The following is a 19624-nucleotide window of genomic DNA, read 5'->3' as shown; positions in this document are numbered from 1 at the left end:
GCCCCTCATCCCCTCCTCCATGCCACACACACCTTTTCTCTCCCCTGCCGTGTGCACGTTATTTTATTACTCTGGCTAAACAGGCTCTATTTTTTGCATTAACCTGTCCTGCTTTATGATGAAAGAATATAAGGAGTTTTCATTTTCTAGCTGACATGGGGTCGTTAGCTCCCAACTCACAGAACAGAAGCTTAAATGCCTTCGTCCAGCATAATTTCTGCAATACATTACCACCGGACGGAGGTTTGAAGGCTTTCTAGACAGATGGATGAATATCTCAGGTTTAAGTAGAAGTCCTCTGCTGTGTCCATTCAGACATCTGAATGGTTTCTCTCCCATTTCTCACTTCACGGAGCATTTTTCAGCACTGGACTTCCATCTAACCTTTCTTTCCCCTCCTTCCCCACCCCCTTTGTTTGGCTTTTGTTTTGCAACAGCTGTTATTATCGTTTTTGGTCAGCTGTGATTGCTGGAGGCAAAATAGGACCAGATGGTGTTTTGCTATGCATGAATGGCGAGTTAGAGGAGTTGGGATTGAATAGGCCAAGTTTGAATGGTGTCTCCGCACCACCTGCCTGCCTGAGCCGTGGCACACACATCACAGGAGCATGATCCGCCTCAGACCTACTAGGATCGGATGGGAAAGTGGGGAGCTGGGCTGGATTTTCCCCATATTTATTGATCTTCCATGCACTCACAGAATAACGTGGTGTACAGTCAATTTGAGTTAATTGGAAGTGACACAGCATGGGCGTGTAATCTATCACTCAAGAATTCTGGTTTGCTTTAAAGATTTCGTTTTCCCCCAAACACACACACACACACACACACACACACACACACACACATACACACAATACACCGTAATAGCAAAAATTAATGGGCCTAGTGAGCACAAAATTTTTTGAAATATCTGTCTGAAGTGCTAGAATTAAGGGTCTGGCATGAGGTTTTGATAAAGGGAGGATTCTTCAAAATGATATTTGTATCAGTTAATAATGCAAGGTGAAAGAAAAGCTATGATTCTAATGGGTGTAAAGAGCCCTTGTACTTGAAGATTATCCATCAAATATTTCATGTGTAGAAGAAATGTGCCTTACTTGAAAGACCACATAAATAACACCCAGATTAAAATTCTCTTGGAAAATATTCTTATCTAGGTTTTGTTCTTATCCTCTCAAATACGGTTCTTTTTGCTGACTGTCTGATGTAACTCAGAGGATTAGCACTTTCCCTAAATCTGAAAGTTGGTGAATGGGTTTAACCCGTGTTGACTGCGATCCCACAGGTGTGTGGGTTGTGCGTGCTGGGGTGTTACCAAGGAAAAGCGTAACCATCCAGGAAACGTGGAGTCAGAGATGCCGACCGACAGCTCTATTTGCCTAAGGTCCTAATTACTTAAATTTACTTCTGCTACATGCAAAACACTATGATAGATCCCAAAGGAGATGCAAAAATAAACAGGGCCTTCTGTTGACGACTTTATATATGTTTGAGATTTTCCATAATACAAGTTAAAAAAATAAAAGCCATCCTTAACTTTGGGGATTTTTTTTTTCCAATTGTGGTAGGGAAAGCACTCAGTAGATCGATATGCCGACAGAACACACATGGGTGGTTATGAGGTTTTGTTGCTGTTGTAATTGGAGAAAATTACAATTTATTTGGGAAGGGAAGGGATTGCAATTGGTCAGGGGTATTAGGGAAAGCTCCTTGGGATTATTGGCATTTAAGACGTGCCTTAAAGGTTGGACAGAATTTCACTAGGCCAGAGAGGGAAGCCCCATCCTGATAGAAGGAGGCATCTCCAGACAAGAAGGAGCAGGAGAAAAGTCACCTGGGTTGAAAGCACAGACACCATCAGAACAGCAACCGAGGACTTCCTGGTGGTCCAGTGGTTAAGAATACGCCTGCCAATGCAGGGACTATGGGTTCAATCCTTGGTCCGGGAAGATCCCACATCCCACGGGGCAGCTAAGCCTATGCACCGCAACTACTAAAGCCCTCATGCCTAGAGCCCATGCTCTGCAACAAGAGAAACCACAGTGATGAGAAGCCTGCTCACTGCAACTAGAAAGTAGCCCCTACTTGCCTCAACTAGAGAAAGCCGGTGCACGGCAACCAAGATGCAGCACGGCCAGAAATAAATAAACAAAAAAATCTTAAAAACAAAAACAAAAAACAGCTGTAGAGGATATAGCAAATTGGACACACAGTGCTTTGGGTGGTGATGGGGTCGGGGAGGGAAGATTGAGCAGGAGAAAGGGCTAGAAAGGAAATTTGAGAATAGATTTGTAGAAGTTCTGTAAGCCCAGGTGGGGACTTAAATCGAAAAGCACTGAAGGTGTCTGAGTAAGGAACGTATGATAATCAGGGTTGATTGAATGCATAAGGGATTTAATCTTAACTTACTTTTGAAAATGAGAGTATCTATTTGGCCCTAAAAGCCAAAGGAGAAAAGGAACAAGATTCCCACTTGAAAATGTATCCCAATATTTTAATTCTTCACATAAATAATAAGGCAATGGCTTCAGACTCACTCTTACCACTCCCAACTTCCTGGTACAGAAACATGCCACTAACAAAGCTGAATCGAGGCGTTTTGGGAGACGACCGCAGAATAAGCCTCATTCTCACATTAGCATCCAGAGGGAGGGCATTTTCTGTGTTTCTGCTGTGAAAAGAAAGCTATTTTCTCCACTGGTAAAAAGTACCTCTTGGTGCTTGAACTCAAATGCGATGAATGATAAAAAGAAGGCCTTGCTTTGTTGCTTGAGTAAAACCTCAGGCAGCACTGGGAGGGATGTTGGTTATGGTCTCAATTTAATTTCAAAGAAGAACCTTCACAGACAGAAAACGCGAATGTGGATGTACACTTCTTAGCAGAGAAATAATGTTCTTTTGTAAAACATCTCATTATATCCCCAGCATTTGTGGAGCACCCTGCACTTTTCAAAGCAGTTTGCTATGGATTTGCTCATTCAATTCCCTTTCTAGATAGTACAGGAATGAACCTCACGTCACAAATCAGGAAACTGAGGCACGGCGAGGGTCTTGACTTGTTCCAGTATCTCTTTGCTTGTAAGAGACATAGTCAGAAATGGAATGGAAATCTTCTCCTTCTAGACCTGTTATTTCATTTATCTTCTAATATTTGTATAGGTATGACATATATATTTGACATGTACTTATATCTGTCATATGTTTTTGTGTAGGATGTATAAATAAATATATGTGTGAATAGATGGGTGATATATATAGATAATAGGTAGATATTAATAGATAGATAGATGACAGAAATCCATCACAGTAGCAAAGAGAATCATTAATCCATGTTTTCCTCATGGCTAGTCATGCAGTAAACCAAAGCAAATGCCCCCTAGCCTGTGTTCTCAATGGGGCATAATGCCACATGGCAGTTTTTACAGTGTGAATATCTTCCAGTCTGATTGTTTGAGATCTCTCTAATTATTTTCTATTTGGGTAAACAACTTTGACCTGTGGGCTTCGAATGCTGGGGTTGGAGGTGCTACAAAAGTGCGAAAGCGTGATATTTCTCTGTGTTTATGAATGGAAAAATGAAACAGGCTTTAGGGAAAATTGGGAAGGATAAACACAACATAGGTGTGCACTGTTATACATAATTTAAGGAATCCTGTGAATCAATATTGAGCATGGGAAATCAATGACAGGATAGGGAATGCGTCTCCCTAGGGATTATGGGTAGGGACGCTGATTCATAAGTTACATGTCCATTTCCCGCTCATTAAGCGGGCAGTGTTCTGCCAGAGGCTGCCACTTGTTAAAGGAAATACAGAAGTTAAGTATGTCTGCTGACCACAAGATTTTATTATTGTCTTAACTTTATATAAACACTACTAAAAATACCTTGAAAATAGTCACTTGCTAAGGTTGAATAGAAATGAATACCATTCTAACAGATTCGTAATACCAGATACCAGCATTCTGGTGAATGAACACTTGGGAGCTTTCATTCATAATGTATTTGAGTGACTTATTCAAAGTCAACAGGATCGTGGTTATTTTGAGATCCAGGTCTTATGTTTATTTTCAGATTTTTGCCTGCTTTTTCTTTCTGGTCAGTCTGCCTTGCTTCCAAGGATCTACTGTTATCAAGTAAGATCTTTTTGATAATATTCCTGTTAAGCAACATCCCTCTGCCATGCAGTGGAAGCCTTAATTTCCAATTTGTCACAATGAGCGAAGATGATGCTGTGTTCTAAACCCACCTTAATTGGTAATTTGCAAATCTGATACAAGATCTTAGCCCAAATCATTCAGACCTGCTGTTCCACCCTCACCCTTTCTGCCCATTCTTAATCCTCTCCTCCATAATTGATATTGAATATGTGGATTCCCAGGGGACAAATAATAGCATCTGAGGAAATTACCTACATAGAGTCTGACCTCTCGTGTGCTTTTTTTTTGGATTCCAAATTAAGATATCCATCTTCGGCTGTTTGGATGGTTACCTGGAAGGACTAGCACCATTTTCTTCATAATAACATTTTTATAAATTGTATCCAAAGGCTGGCATACCTAGCATGGAACTTTTTAATGATGTTCAGAATATTCTGGCCGACTAATGTGAGTACAGTTATAGCTCTTTCCAAAGAGCTAATTCCACAAGGGAAATGTACTTTTTTTCCCCTTAATTGATCCACTGCTAAATTGCTTCAGTTGTGTCCTACTCATTATGACCCTATGGACCAGAGCCTACCAGGCTACTCTGTCCATAGGGATTTCCAGGCAAGAATACTGGAGTGGGTTGCCACGTCCTCCTCCAGGGGATCTTCCTGACCCAGGTACTGAACCCACGTTTCTTACTGGCCCCTGCATTCTTTATTACTAGTGCTACCTGGGAAGCCCAGAAATGCAGTATTTTTTTGCATGTAGAAAAAAAAGTCATCATTGTTTATGCTATTTGGAGAAAATGTCTTACCAATAAATATCATTTTTTTCTTGCAGCATAAATTCTAAAATCTAGCAAGAAGAGCAGGACTTTCTGGCACAGAAAATTTGCTAGATGTAAGTATGTTAAAAGGGTGGCAATAACATTTGCATATAGATCTTTAAGAGCCCAGAAATGGGCCTCTGAGGTTCACTCAACTGCTGGACACAAGTTACCAGTTGTCAGTTATGTCTGAAGTTTGTTTATTGCCAAATAACAACTTACTTGTCTGTTGCGGACAAAGTATGTATGTCGTTCATTTTTTGGACAAAATGTGAAGGTCAGATTCTTGAGATAGGTAATTATCTATAGAGGTTTAAATTCTTTTTCTTTAATGTTTATTTTATATTAAAATAGAGTTGATTTACAATTTCTTGTTTAAATTTAGTATTTTATTTATTTATCTTTTAATTGGAACGTAGTTGAATTACAATGTTGTTAGTTTCAGGTATAAGCAAATTGAACCAGTCATACATTACATATATTCACTTTTATTTTAGATTCTTTTCCCATATAGGTCATTACAGAGTATTGAGTAGAGTTCCCTGTGCCATACAGCAGGACCTTATTAGTTATATATTTCATATATAGTAATGTGTATATGTCAATCCCAATCTCCCAATTTATCTCCCCCTCCCCACCCTGGTAACCATAGGTTTATTTTCCACATCTGTGATTCTATTTCTGTTTTATAAATAAGTTCACTTGTACCATTTTTTAGATTCCACTTATAAGTGAAATCATATGATATTTGTCTTTGTCTGATTTTACTTCACTTAGTATGATAATCTCTAGGTTCATCTATATTGCTACAAATGGCATTATTTCATTCTTTTCTATGACTAAGTAATATTCCATAGTATATGTACCACATTTTCTTTATCCATCCCTCTGTCAATAGAGACTTATATGGCTTCCATGTCCTGGCTCTTGTAAATAGCATTGCAACAAACATTGGGGTGCATGTGTCATTTCAAATTACTATTTTCTCCGGGTATATCCCCAGGAATGGGATTGCTGACTCTTAGGGTTTAAGTTCTTGAACCAAAAACTGTTCAGAGCCCAGAGTCCTGTTTTTTTCATTGTTCTTCCCTTTCATTGTTAAAACCTTTTGCATAGAGACAAACATCTTCAGGGGAAAGCTTCATTTGGAGATTTCCCGGGGAATGGTCTGGCACCCAAAGACCTCGATAGCATTTAGCCAAGGGAAATTTAGGAAGCGGTGCTCTTGGCCAGCTTCAAGTGCTTAAATCACCACTACACATAAAGAAAATGAACAGAACTCTGCAGAGCAAATTAAGCACATTCAGTGCTAAGCAAAACCTCTGCAGAAGCATATCACTGGTCTGAGCACCTAGGCATCATTTCCGCAAGGATGCTGAGCACACAGGTAACTAGGCTGTGTGTCAAAGAAACAGAATGGAGCCCAAGAAGAAGGAGATTGTTGGATTCATGTGGTTTGTAGGCACCCAGGCAATAGCCATGAAGCTACTTGGCTCCAGAACTAATCAGCTACATTTCGTCAGCCTGTGTTCTTAGAGCAACTAAGAGTTTTATGTTTGATACAGATGGTGTTTATATAGAGTCTACGAGCTCAGCGTGAGAAGTAGTCGTAAAACAGACTGGGGTTTGGTATAATTATTCACAATTACTATTGTATAATTGGATGCCATAACTATTATATAAAAAATATTTTAAGAAGTAGACTCTGCTTCTACTTTCACAATAGTTCTTAACAATAAGAGACATATGCTGTAAACATTGTAACATATTTTATGGTGTTTACAAACTCATACCAGGTTTGGCAAAATGGCAAATATAAAAGGCCAGGTTCTCTTTCTTGCATCCTTGGGAGACTCACTTGCGCTAACTTACCTCCAACAGTAAGGTCACTTTCTAATCACCCACAGGGCTTCAGAAGCTTACTCTGTTCGGTCACCCAAATGAATGGGTGGGTGCGAATAACAATGCTTTAGAAGTTAAAAAAAAACAAAAAACAAAAAAACAGGTCTAATCTGTGGAAAGTACTCATTTCTTCATCTTTCTCCAAACCAGCAAAAAGAAAATTCTGTTGGGCCAAATAACAGCCATTGCACATCAATTCAGTTCTTATTTTAATGCTTCTAAATGGAATTAGTCAATCTACAGACATCCAATCATTATGTACATGAACACCCATGTCTTCTAAAAGGAAAAAAAAAAATGAGCCTAGTCCTACTTGCCCTCAAGGAAAGCAAGCAAAAAAACAAATTCATTAGAGTTTTAAGAGAAACTTTGTTTCCTCTTAATTGCATTTACAAAGCGGGTCTGTGTTCATGGGTTCTGTGGTGTTTCTTGCAGGCAACAGTAAAGCATGGGAAGTAAATTTCAGAAGGACTGACTTTGGTGAGAGACTTGTTTCTGAACACATGTGTAATGGGCATGGAAATCAGTAGAGCTCTCCCACTGCCCCTTGTGCAAACTCATGTGTGGGCAGCCACTGTTAAACTTTTGCCTGTGAATCTCAAAAGTAATTGCTATGTTTTAATGACTGGAGTCTTTATTACAGTAGCATCTGGGGTTTCCAAGATGCATTGTGTTATCATCGAAAAGTGAAAAGCATCTTTCCCATCTGAACATTGGGTGCCAGGATGGAGACCATTATTTGTGCAAGTCCACCACCTGTTGCTTTAATGATGGTGTCCTTGATTATTTATCTACCAGGTAAATACAAGCATGATGTCTGTGCCTCAGAAGCCAGGGAGAGTGAGGGTTATGTCTCTGCTATAGCAACGGCCAATACTTAATGTTCCAAGCCTGGATTGAAACAACCTGTTTTAAGTATGGTTTCCAAAGGGACTGCTTCCAGGAATCCTCTTTGGCCCTAGAAGAGGAAGTAGTGAAGTATAGCTTTAGTACTGTATTATGCCAGAGTGAGCAGACCCAGCCTTTCAGAAATTCTCAGCCATCAGGCTATTCCCTATACCTGGCAGATGGCCAGGAATGCTCCATGAGAGTGGCAGCCTGCACAGTAAGCCCTGAGACCAGGTTCTCCTACAAAAGAGACCATGAATGAATGCTTAGTGTGCAAGGGTGCTGGGGTTTTGTCTACTTGGACCTGTCCTTGCACACTTCATTTGTTCTATGTAGAATGTATAACACATGTGTATGTATTTATGTGCTGCTAAGTTTGGTCAATATATTGCAGCTGTTTTGTTTTTGATTTCTGGCCACACTGCATGGCATGTAGGATCTTAGTTCCCCATCCATGGATCGAACCCATGCCCCCTGTAGTTGAAGCATGGAGTCTTAACCATTAGACCACTGGGGAAGTCCCAGCAATTTCTTTATGACTGTATTCTATGGTGTGCCTTTTTAACAACCAGGCTTAATTCTCTGGTACAAGCAGCCCAAGGGAATGTTAATAAAACAGAACAGTTGTCCATTCTGATGTTAACCTCAGAGCTTCAGATTTTATTTCCAACACTGTGCTTTCCATTAATAGCTCTCTGTGAATATGTTACCTATTAATTAGTCTTACCTTTTCGTGTTTACAGATTTTATGGGTTTTCTCTAAGCTTTATGAAATAGAGTATCTATTTATTCTACTTCTTACCCTTTATCCCACCATCTCATTGGTACACTGGTAGGCCTAATAATACCCAATTGAGTCATTGACTCGTGCGTTTGTTCAGTAAATATTTTCATGGTGCCTTCTCTCGTGGAATTATAATGTGAAGGGGGATATGGTTTTATTAGTTCAATAAGAATTTGGGTACAAAATGCAGTGGATAAAAAGAAGCAAGAAAGGGGGATGGGGAGGGTATCAAGGGATGGGCAAAGGATAAACTGCTGTTATGAATAGTAAAAGAAAGCCTAACAGAGAGGGTGATAATGGGCAAGGTGAAAAGGCGTTTGTCTACCTGGGGGGAGAGCATCCAGGCAAGGAGAACGGCAAGTGCAAGGGCTCGAGACTGTGTCTGAGACACTGCAAGATAGCAGTGTGACTGAAGGAACTGGAGGAAATGGGTATGGGAGGAAGTAGATGAAGTTCAAGTGGAAACAGGGAGTTAGGCCTTGTAGGGTGGTGGCTGTCAGTCCTCGGTGAATCACAATCACTGTTTCCTTAGCTGTGATTATGATATTGTGGTTATGTTCAGAAAAGTGAGTCCTTAACATTTCAAGCTACTGAAATATGTATGGATAGAAAGAGATGATGTCTAGGATTTGCTCCATAATCGTGCAAGATGGGGGAAGTGGATGGGGATGTGAAGACCATCCCCTTTGGCCATGGATTTGAGAAATGTGGGGACTGGATTATGAATACATGTATGTCAGTGTACTTTTTTACTTTCTTGTCTAATTTTGTATATGTTCAAAATTCACCATAATAATAACATAAAAAAGAAACCACCTGGGGAACCTTTACAAATAAGCAACGGCCCCAGTGAGTGGTATAGTTGGTTTGGGGTGCAGCATCGATGTTGTTTTTGTTTAAGTTGTTGTTGTTGTTCAGTTGCGCATTCACGTCTGACTCTTTGCAACCCCATGGACTGCAGCACACCAGGCCTCTCTGTCCCTCGTATCTCCTGAAGTTTGCCCAAGTTCGTGTGCATTGCATTGGTGATGCCATCCAGCCATCTCACCCTCTGATGCTTTCTTCTCTGTCTGCCCTCAGTCTTCCCCAGCATCAGGGACTTTTCCAAAGTGTCAGCTGTTCATATGAAATGACCAAAATACTGGAGTTTCAACTTCAGCATCCGTCCCTCCAAAGAGTATTCAGGGTTGATTTCCCTTAAGGTTGACTGGTTTGATCTTGTTGCTGTCCAGGGGACTCTCAGGAGTCTTCTCCAGCACCATAGTTCAAAGGCATCAATTCTTCCGTACTCTGTCTTCTTTACGGTCCAGCTCTAACAACTGTACATAACTACTGGGAAGACCATAGCCTTGACTATACAGACCTTTGCTGGCAGAGTAATGTTTCTGCTTTTCAACACATTGTCTAGGTTCGTCATTGCTTTCAGGCCAAGAAGCAAACATCTGATTTCATGGCTACAGTCACCATCCACAGTGATTTTAGAGCCCAAAAAAGGAAATCTGTCACTATTTCCACCTTTTCCCTCTCTATTCACCATGAAGTAATGGGGCCAGATGCCATGATCTTAGTTTTTTTAATATTTAGTTTTAAGCTGGCTGTTTCACTCTCTTCCTTCACCCTCATCAAGAGGCTCTTTAGTTGCTCTTCACTTTCTGCTATTAGAGTGAATTCATCCACATGTTTGAGGTTGTTGACGTTTCTCCTGCATATCTTGATTACAGCTTGTAACTCATCCAGTCCGGCATTTCTCATGATGTGCTCACAGTATAGATTAAACAAACAGGGTGGCAACAGACAGCCCTGTCATACTCCCTTCTCAATCATGAACCAATCAGTTGTTCCACACAGGATTCTAGCTGTTGCTTCTTGCCCGGTATACAGGCTGCTCAGGAGATAGGTAAGATGGTCTGTATTCCCATCTCTTTAAGAGCTTTCTACAGTTTATTATGATCCACACAGTCAAAGGCCTTGACGTAATCAATGAAACAGAGGTATATGTTTTTTTGGAATTCCCTAGCTTTCTCCATGGACTGTAGTCCACCAGGCTCCTCTGTCCATGGAATCCTCCATGGACAGGCAAGAATACTGGAGTGGGTAGCCATTTCCTTCTCCAGGGGATCTTCCCAACCCAGGAATCGAATCCATGCAGGTCCCCTGCATGGATGGCAGGCAGATTCTTTCCCATCTGAGCCATCAGGGAAGTGTCCCTGGGTTTTGTTAATTTCCTATTCCCTGAGAATAACTTATATAGGATCTTTTAGGCCATTATCAGGACTTGGGTTTTTCCTCTGAAAAGGGAGTGAGAATTTTGAGCAGTAGAGGGATACAAACTGGCTTATGTTTGAAACAGAACCTTCTGGGTTCAAAATAAACCAAGGGGCAACAAGGGCAGAAGCAAGGCAATCTAGGCAATTATAGATGAAAGTCATTATAAAACAGTTTGGTGAGGACTGGGATAGAATGTCAGACACATAGAAAGGTAGGCTCAACATGCATATTCTCACTCTACCTGACTACTGCTGGACCTTGAGGGACATCCCAAAATATGCTAGATGATTTATGGGAAAAGAGTAATGGTAGTAGGCAGCTGCTGGACAGAATACAGTTAGTATGTGACAGTACAATAACCCAGGGAAATTCCCATAGCAGGATAAAGTCACTTGCCCTTTAAGACTTCTGACTTTCTTTACCTGAAGCAATTATGTCCTGGTTACTTGTCCAATCTTTTCCCTGATTTCTGATCTTTAACAAAGAGGGCAAAGTGAAAGGTTGTAAAGAAGAAATACATTTTGAGTCCAACATGCAGGAACTTAGCATCTCATAAACCATCTTTCACTGACTTGTGAATGTACAGAATGCTTTGGAAGTTCTGCCAAACTAATCAACCAGTTTTTCAATGACATTTAGCATATTTTCCCATATGATGGAAACTTACAAGTAGAAATGGAGTATTTCTCATCCTTCTGACTTGTATCTTTCAAATATTACTCTCAGCAAACCTTCAGTGCTGTGTTGTGCTGTGCTTAGTTGCTCAGCCATGTCTGACTCTTTGAGACCCCATGGATGGTAACCCGCCAGGCTCCTCTGTCCATGGGGATTCTCCAGGCAAGAATTCTGGAGTGGGTTGCCATGCCCTCCTCCTGGGTATCTTCCTGACCCAGGGATAGAACCCGGGTCTCTTGTGTCTCCTGCATTTCAGGCAGATTCTTTACCCCAGAGCCACTGGGGAAGCCCAGACCTTCAGTAAACCTTGCTTAATCTATCCACTGAGTGTGACTTCAGTAAGGTCATGAATTGGACTTAATGAGAATGAGTAGCCGAAGATGCTTACATTTTGACCTCCCTCTTCTTGAATCAACCACTGTGCTTTAGTTAAAACCAAATAAGTACCTAAAGACTTTTAACTTGTTGTGTACGTCACTACTGATTTTAAATCAGATGGATACAGAGATCACGGCTTACATGTGGTCATTTGTATTCCTTCACCACCATGGAAAGTGCTGAGTCTACAAAAGATGCTTAAAAATATTGGTTGACTGATTTCTAGGTAATTTTCATGAGAAATCAATAGTAAGACATTTAAGAATAGTGCATTCCCTAACAGTAATTGCAGAGGGATGACAGGATAAGTTCAGCTGACCTAAATTAGCCTCTGGAGCATCAGGATGGTTCTCAAAACGCAACTGGCCAAAGAGCACATAAGAAAGGAAAGCTAAATTCATTATTTCCTGGTGGCACCAAAGAGGATTATGGAGTTGAACAAGACCCTTAACACTGGTCAACCTGAAGCTCTTTCCACCAGGCCCATAAGGGGAAAGAAACCCAGTTTATCTCACCTCCTAGAAAACCTCCCTTTACCTTCCATGTGGATCTTTCTCTTTGTATCACCTCAACTCTTTCAGAAATCATTTGGTATAATGACCAAATTATTCTTTGCTTTAAGTGGGAGAGTGATTCCATACCTTGTGCAGATTGGAGCAGTATGAGCACTGTCTTTTCCTTCAGCAACGAAGCAAATATTGGTAGAAGGACAATGCCTTCTACTTCTTTAGAAGCCCACAGCAAGTGCTCAACAGGTAGTATTCTTTCAAGAAACACAATTACCAAAATGCATTATTCTGTTCATTCCTGTTTTAATTAGGGTTTTCAATTGCAAGAGGTAAAAACCCAAATCAAATTGGCCAAGGGAAAATAGAGAAATTGATTTGCTCCAGTAACTGAGAAGTCCGGGGACAGGACTGGTTTCAGGCTCAGCTGGTACCAAGAGCACAAGCAAGTCATCAGTAAGTCAGCCTCATTTTCTCTGTGCCTTTGCTCTGCCATCTACAGAACCATCTGCATCCTCAGGTGCCACTTATTGACTCTTGGAAGTACCATCTCAGGATATCCTGTCTGCTGGCATTCTCAACAGAAAAGAGGATGTACTCCACTCACCATCCCAGGAAAATTTCATTGTGTTAAGTTGGTTCTGATTGGGTCTTGTGCCCGAGCATAAACCAATCACTGTCGACTACTTTAATGGCCTACTCTGATTGGTTAAGCTCGTCACCTCTTCTACCTTGGAGAGAATGGATGCGGCTCGTCTAGAAGTACATGGACTGAAAACAGGGAGAGGTGGTTTCCCTATGAAAACAAAGAGTACTGTTGCCAGAAGGAGAGAGTGCCCACTGGGTAGCATGGACACTGCTCGTCAAACACTTCTGCAAAGGAAATTCTTCTTAGAGAGTTGGCTGATACAAAGCATCTAGCAGGAGTCTGGGAAAAGGGTACCACTTGCTTTGGGTGTGTGCCAAAATTAGTTTTGTGGCTTTGGGAATGTGTTCTCTCTTGCCCTCAGCCTGCCTTTTGAAGTGAGGACATTGCCTGGAGTCTATTCCAGTTGTCTGTCCCTCAGAATGTGACAATATGACCTGCTTATTGTTCAGATTCCTTGAACAATATATAAAATAAATTCCTTGAAAAATATATAAAATAAGGAGAGACATTCTTCCCCGAAACATCCAGTAAAGCACCCAGACTTCACTTTTATCCTCCGGTTAGGTTCCCTGTGTGGCTGTGGAATAAATGATTGAACATGGGACAGCACTTAATCTTCTGAACAATGGCCCTCCAAACATCCAACACTGTCAGATGCTTTTCTGGCATTTGAAAATACGCCCGCAGCAAAGCCATCTATTGAATGTTCACTGTGACTAAGACCTCGTGGACAAAGAAGACTGTAAAGCTTCCATTATTGGCAAAATCAGTCGCTGTGGGGCCTCCTAGGGAAAGAGGAGAAGAAGTGGAAGGTGACCTCCTGAAAGCCAGCTAAGAGTGTGGTGTTGGGGTTGTCTCAAGCTTGTCTACCGACTTGATCTTTCCATACAGCACAATAGGGATGCACTTCTATTTGGGAGCATTTCAGGGTGTGGGCCTGGGGGTTGGGGAGAAGGGTTGTCTCTACATAAGTGTTGTCTCTGATGTTTCATTTGTAACTGTAACTATATTTTGATTTCTTTCCACTTGCTCCATCCAAACTCCTAATCCAGGTTGGATTTGCAAATAGGACATTTCCTCCAACTTTCCAGCACAATTATGTTTCATAGTTAAAAAAATTATTGATACAGTATTTCAGAACTCTAAATGAATTGTAAAGACCTGATAATGAGTTTCTACATGACTTGGCTTATTTTATTGGTGATAGAATGACTTAGTGGTGATTTCCAAGCTATTTGTGATTTCTCCTTCTTTGGAACTGCATCTTGACGCATGGGATAGTGTCCCCTGACGCAGCCCTTCTGGTCATAGCTGATGGATCAGAGACATCTTTCTCCAGGTGAGCCAATCAGATTATCTCTTTCTGGAATTGCCAGTTGTACTGGAGCCAGAGGACCAATAGAGCAGAATTCATATTACTACTTCTCAGTGTTTCTTGTTTTTTTCTGTTAAGTATGCTGATTCTAGGCTACTCCCTGAAAATTGAGTTGTTTTTGTTGTTATTTTTAAAAATTTACTTATTTTTTAAATTGAAGGATAATTCCTTTACAGAATTTTGTTTTCCATCAAACATAAATGTGAATCGGTCATAGGTATACATATGTCCCCTCCCTCTTGAACCTTCCTCCTTTAACAAGCACTCCTAGGTGAGTCCTATCAACCCATTGATGTGGAATATACTAGTTAAGAAAGAGTCTAGGAACTTCTCTATGGGATCTCCATAGTAGGCTGGGTTCTTCCTTCCCCAATTCTTGTGAGTACTCAACTCTTCACTCCATCAATAAGCTTAATGCATTCTCTTTTGTCTTTAAATTGATCAGAGATAGTTTTTGTTACTTACAATGAAAGACTACTAATATGGAAATACACTTGGTGCTTGAGGCACCAACCAAAGGGTATGACTTGCTGAAGTCAGAGTTACTGATGAGCTAATAGAATAAACCTGCTAGCTGGTTGAAGAAGATTCTATAGTATACCCTTCATTCATTTGCCCTGGAAAGAAGAAAAACATGATAAATGAGGGACTTTGACCCTTTAAGCAAATGAACAAACTGTAGCTATTGTTTTGCAGACCTGTGTGACCTACTGTTCTGTGTCTGCTGCCTTATTTTGCTTCCTATCATTTTATTTTCAGAAAGTAGCCAAATCCCTGGGCTCTCTTGGTCAATATCCCCTTTGTGTGAGAATGAATGTTCATCTTTGGATGTAACATTGATGTATGAGATAAACATGTGGCGGGAAAAAAAAAGAACCATGATCCCCTGTTTGACAGCTGGGTCAAGAAAGGCCAACAGGCCAAATGCTTTGACATGAGCACATAGTCAGTGAGTTGTTCTATTTTCATTCAAAGTTTCTTAATTCCCAGGCACTGGGAGGTAGCTTCTGCCTTCTTAAGTGAGGTGAGTCTGCTAAATGGACATGGATATGCTTCCCAAAAGGCCAAACTCTAGGGATCATATTATTTGTTTGTTTGTTTGTTTTCACTTAACCAGAAATCTCTAGCTAAACTTCAGTCTTAAACACTAGAAGATTTGCAACTCTGTGATCTTCAAAGTAATACAATGCAATAGTCAGAGTCTCCCAAATGGACAGTCTTTGTAAGAAGGAATTTCTTTATACTAGAAATGTAATGTGTGCATATTTTAAAATCACAGAGAAAGGAATATCTGCAAAAAGATATGTTTCTCAAATTGAGTTCTATAGCACTAGTATGGGAGAAGGCAATGGCACCCGACTCCAGTACTATTGCCCGGAAAATCCCATGGATGGAGGAGCCTCATAGACTGCAGTCCATGGGGTCACTAAGAGTGAGGCATGACTGAGCGACTTCACTTTCACTTTCCACTTTCATGCATTGGAGAAGGAAATGGCAACCCACTCCAGTGTTCTTGCCTGGAGAATCCCATGGACGGAGAAGCCTGGTAGGCTGCAGTCCATGGGGTCGCACAGAATCGGACACAACTGAAGCGACTTAGCAGCAGTAGCAGCAGAACTAGTATACTTTCTTTTATTTCTGTTCCTGAAAACCAAACCTTAAAATAGCTTCCATGCCCACCCCCCCTTCTCCAATATTTGGTTCATGGATGGGATTCTAAGTCACTCTAGATTTTCCTAAAAAAATCCTACTTTGGACTTGCCTGACAGTATGACTCTTGGCAAACCAAGATAATTTGATCTAGGGTAACAGTGTCCACTGTAATATATCAAGCCTTTCTTCTTATTCCTCAACCCTGAGCTGCCTTTTGTCCCCTCTCACACTGACAGCCTGCTATCAATTTCCAGCCGGGAGAACACAGCCTGGCTATGTGGCAGGTAATTAGTTGGCTCTATATCAGCAAGAGTTGGTCATTTTATTAAGCATGTTCACATCTTGTTAGCAGTTCCTCACCAGGCCCCATCAGCATTGTGGCAGCTTTAGTTTGTTAATCTAATATTAAGTCTCTCGGCTAATGAGGAATTGAGAAAGAACATTCAAATAGGGCGATATTTGCTGTCCTTATTCTTGTATTGCACCTGAATATCTAACATCAGCTCTAGGAACCCACTGTCAGGAAGCAGTATCCTCTTGTCCTACTTTCGGTCCCGTTCTCCTCCCCGCAAAAATGTCATCAGTCAACTTTGCTCAAAAAATACCAGAATGGAATTAACCCCGTGAGTGCTGAAAAGTTTCAAATCTCGCTCTCTTCTGTTGTCATGCAACTGTCTTTAGATCTAAGTTTATGGACTCCCCCCACCCCTCCCACCTAGCTTTGTTGCTAGTTTGAGAGAGCTGATGTGTGCCATAGAGTGAATTGTGACTTTTCCATGTTTCATGTCCTATTGACTTCATGTATGGACAAGACTCACCTGAATTTCGGGGTTGTCAGTTTCAGTATCAAATTTAGCATTATTTCATCTTCTATTCTTTCCTATATTCATAGTTAAGTAGAAGTTATAAGATTTTTTTGCTTGCCTAATAACTATTCTGGGCTTCCTTGGTGGCTCAGTGGTAAAGAATCTGCTTACCAATGCAGGATATGCGGGTTCAATCCCCTGGTTGGGAAGAATCCTTGGAGAAGAAAATGGCAACCCACTCTAGTATTCTTGCCTGGAGAATCCCATGGACAAGAGGAGACTGGTGGGCTACAGTCCATAGGGTCCCCAAAGAGTCACAACTTAGTGACTAAAAAACAACAGTAGCTGTTCCTCTTCTTTTTGTAACTAAATTCTGGTTCTCCCTTGTCTATATGGTATAGGTATTGCTGAATCCTTTCCTGAACCAGAGATAGATGATCGAACCAGGCATGGCACATCAGAGAATCACATCTTACTGGTAAACAGGGATAGATTTAGAGGTGGGCAGGTGACTCAGTCACAGTCAAGGTCGCTAAGGATGGAAAAATCTCTTGGTTAACTCAGGTTGCTCAGGAACAAACATTAAGTTTATCACAGTCACCTCTAGGAGAAACACACTAGGGTGAAAATGATGTCCAAGGGAGGAAAATGAAGCCAAGAGGTGCAAGAGTCAAGCTGAGTCTGGGGACATGATGTACGTCTCTGGTTCCAGCTGCCTATAGCATAGATTGGACTTCTCAAATTTTCATGCCAATATATTCCATTTCCTACTAAAGCCACTGGGTTGATTTTGTCATTCGTAGTCAGGTTTTGTCATTCATAGCATATGAGTCTTGACTAATGCTTATACCTCTTTTCATCCTGTTACACATGACTGCTTTTCTTTCCTCTCCCAATCTATTGTATGCATCTCTGTCAAAATCTGCTCATCCTCTAAGATTGACTACACATGTCCCTGTTTCCAAAAAGCATGTTTTCCTGGTATTTCCTCCAGTCAAGATGAATTGCTCACTCCTCTATCCACCAGAAAATTCTCTATGGCAATTTTCACATTCACATTTCCATGTATTGTTAAGCTTTCTGTTTCATGAATGTTTTAGATATTTGGTAATGTATTAAATTGAAATTAGGACCTTTGGAGGCTGTGAGAGCTTTTGCCTTCTTAGGAAACATTAATTAGATTAGTGATGAGTCCCCAAAGCAGCATTTCTGAAACTGAACTGTGGAATACTGTGCACTTGAAAGTACTTGAGTAATAGGTATTCAGCTCTTCAGAAGGTCTCATGGTCAAATAAACCTGGGAAACTTGGTTAAACAAAATTGAACTGGTGCTTTTTAGAGCCTTTTTACATTAGTGAACAATATGACACTGCAGGATATGGGTGGTGTGGCTATGAATGGTATTAGTTGGGGTCTAGTCAGGAAACAGAAGCTACACAGTAATTTGAACTGGGAAGATTTAATAAATTATTATATATATAATTAAAATAATTATTAACTAGTTTCAAGGGATAAAGAGAGCTCTATCCAGTATCAATATACATTCTTATATATTCATTAAGGGCAGCCGTTTGGAATATGTGTGCATTAGTTCCTTAATATTTCTGTGAAAATAAGAAAATACAGATGATGGGACTCAGTGTGGTGTAATGGGCACTGTTTGACTTTGAAACTAGATGGACTGAGAGTTTCCCTGGTGGCTCAGACAGTAAAGAATCTGCCTGCAATATAGGAGACCTGGGTTTGATCCCTGGGTTGGGAAGATCCCCTGGAGAAGGGAAATGCTACCCACTTCAGTATTCTTGCCTGGAGAATCCCATGGACAGACTACAGTCTATGGGGTCGCAAAGAATTGGACATGACTGAGAGCGACTAACACTTTCACACTTTTCACACATTAGATGGACTGAAGCTTGAATATGAGTTTGCTTTCATTACTTTCTAGCCCTGTGATCTTACTCAGAGCTTATTACCTTATCTTTCAAAGGCAATGATAACCCTTTTTTGCAAGGAGGTAGTACAATAATGAAAACGTAGTGTTATCTGCCACAGTGCCTTGCTCATAATGGTTAATGGATTGTAGATATTATTTTAATAGGATTGAGTCTTCCTTCCACTTTATTAAAATCTCATACAGCCTAACACCTCAAATCCTTATAATGACCTAAAAGGCTTTATATAATTTGAACACTGACTACTTCTCCATCCTGAGTTACTACCATTCTCATCTTAGTAAAGGAGCTGTGCCGGCCTCCTTTCTAGTCTTCTCTGGTGCTAAGCTTGTCCCTGCCACAGGGCCTTTGCACTTGCTACTCCCTCTGCATAATATGCTCTTTGAAAAACTGGTTCTTATTTAGCCAAAATGTTATCTCTTCATCCCACATCACTTTCTGTTAAGTCACTCTGTTTTGTTTTCTTTATGCAACTTAGCACTCTAAAATGATCTTATTTTTTAATTCATTTTTTAACTTAGATATTGCCTGTCTTTTGCCACTAAAATATAAGCTCCCAAAGAACCAAAAGTATACCTGTCTCAGTTTCTGCTGAAGCCCTAGTATATAGAATAGTCCCAGGAAATATCTGTTGAATGGAGGATTTTTTTTATTAGTCACTATCTTCTTTTCCTATTTGAACGAACACAGCTATATCAGTCATAGTATTTCATTGAGATTCGAGTTGTAATACAGATTGTTTGGCATTGCACAAATGAGGAAACTGAAAATTAAGAGGTAGAGATGCTAAGAAAGAGGAAAAGTTGTGAAGAA

Source organism: Bos javanicus, chromosome 18, assembly GCF_032452875.1.
Source record: "Bos javanicus breed banteng chromosome 18, ARS-OSU_banteng_1.0, whole genome shotgun sequence".
Taxonomy (NCBI): domain Eukaryota; kingdom Metazoa; phylum Chordata; class Mammalia; order Artiodactyla; family Bovidae; genus Bos; species Bos javanicus.
The sequence above is the reverse complement of the archived record's forward strand: the minus strand, read 5'-3'. Positions refer to the sequence as shown.